This window comes from Octopus bimaculoides, chromosome 20 (genome assembly GCF_001194135.2).
Source record: "Octopus bimaculoides isolate UCB-OBI-ISO-001 chromosome 20, ASM119413v2, whole genome shotgun sequence".
Classification (NCBI taxonomy): Eukaryota; Metazoa; Mollusca; class Cephalopoda; order Octopoda; family Octopodidae; genus Octopus; species Octopus bimaculoides.
This window is the reverse complement of record NC_069000.1, coordinates 43428774-43430765: the sequence shown is the minus strand read 5'-3', so window position 1 is coordinate 43430765 and position 1992 is coordinate 43428774.

The following is a 1992-nucleotide window of genomic DNA, read 5'->3' as shown; positions in this document are numbered from 1 at the left end:
CATTACCAAAAAAAAAAACTAGAGTAAAGGGTGGGAAAATGATATCTAGCTAGATGTATATATATATATATATATATATATATTTACATGGAGAGAGAGAGCGAGAGAGATAGAGGGGGTTCTTTTTAATTTGATATGGTCAACACACTGAAATTTCATTACAAAGTGTTTTTCTTGTTTTCACTTCTTCCACTTTCTCTCTTCATTCTATACGTATCAATCTTTTTTTTAAACAAACACATTTTCTCACAAAAGCTTGTTGATCTTTTAAGATGTCGATTTTAAGAAGTAGGATGGGAAAGATAAGCAAAGATATATTGAATGCTTAGATGAAGCCACTCTGTTGGTTATAAATTGTATAACAAAACAGCGCCTGTGTAAATATACGCAGATTTTTGTATATCATTCATTCTTTTGTAGGACTTATTTTTCTCTTTCTTGCTTGTTTGGTTAAGATAATTCAAAAAAGAACTTTTTCACGAATTACTTTGCCAAGTAGCTCCATTAGATATCTTTCCCAATCAGTGGCAAAATGGTTCCAGTAGTATTTCTCGGGTATATGTAAGTTCTATAAGAGCAAAGGTTGTCAAAATCCTAATTTTATATATATATATCTGATCATTTATAGAGACGAATATCACATTACTAACATCGGAGTCACATTCATAAACAACAGCAACAGTGTAACATGAATGTTTTCTTTTCATCCGTCATCGTTACTATTAAAAAAAATAATAATAAAATGGTAAAATGACGATGATGAAGCTTTCTTGACAGGCGCCAAAACCATCTAGTAAACATTACTGTCATCTTACATGGTATGTGAATAGTATTAGACAGCAATATAGCATTCATTGAAGCATCCATTTCTCATCTGTCGTATTAGCTGGGCGCAGCGTCAGTGTGAGCTAACCATGTATAATGTTCATAGCTTGTTTCATTTGGAGGGGTGTTCATGCATATTGTCTCTGTTTCTCTTTCTAATCTTTTTGACAAAAAAACATGTAGCTCCTCTATTTCTCTTTTAAACATTCAATTTTAGGGAGAATTTTTTAATGAAGTGTAGGTCTATTGCTCTACAGAACTATGTGTCATGTCTTGAACATTTGCAAATGGGAAAGATTTTGACCTTTCCGTCGCTACATATTTCTAGATGCTTGCCCAGTGGAATCTTGCGCAATTCTTCTTATAGAACTTACATATACCCGAGAAAGAATATTGGAACCGTTTTACTACTGATCAGGAAAGATATTTAATGTAGCTACTTAGTATTTTTTTAACAGATTTATTGAGACATTGTTTTATAGGTTTATTGCTCATATATTTTTTACACATATTTTTTTCTGTATTCTACCTTCCACCCTGCATTTTTCCTGTGTGTATATAGACGTGTGTGTGTGTGTGTGAGTGTGTGTGTGTGTGTGTGTGCGTGCATGCGAGTATGTGCGTATATAGACGTGTGTATGAACCTTTTTTTTGCGCGCGTGTGTGTGTATGCGGGCGTGTATGCGGGTATGTATATATTTTTTGGCTAATGTGTGGGTGAGCATGTATGTGTTTCAAGTGAGGGTGGATGAGTTTATAGATATAGGCGCATGTACGTGGGTGTGCATGCGCGCATGTGTATGTATGGACATGCGCGCTTACGCGAATACCATGAACATTTTTACTCCCTTACCTTTAGTCCCTCCCCTCACTTAGCGGTCAGTCTAATGGCTCGTTTGTCTTAATAACGGTCAATCACACAGTAATTTCCCTTTGTTTAACGGTCATTTTTATAACATTTTTTCGATGGTCAGATAACTGAAGAGATGGCGGCGTGGGTTTCCACCCCGACATACCACTCTCTGAGTCTCCGTGATTAGTACCCGGTGACAAGCCGAAACTGAGATGATCAGTAAGCACGTGAAGCCATAGGTTTTATATCACAGTGTTCCTCTCTTAGAATGATAGTGTGACAACAGCTCGCGGGCCCCTCACTGCTAATGGTTT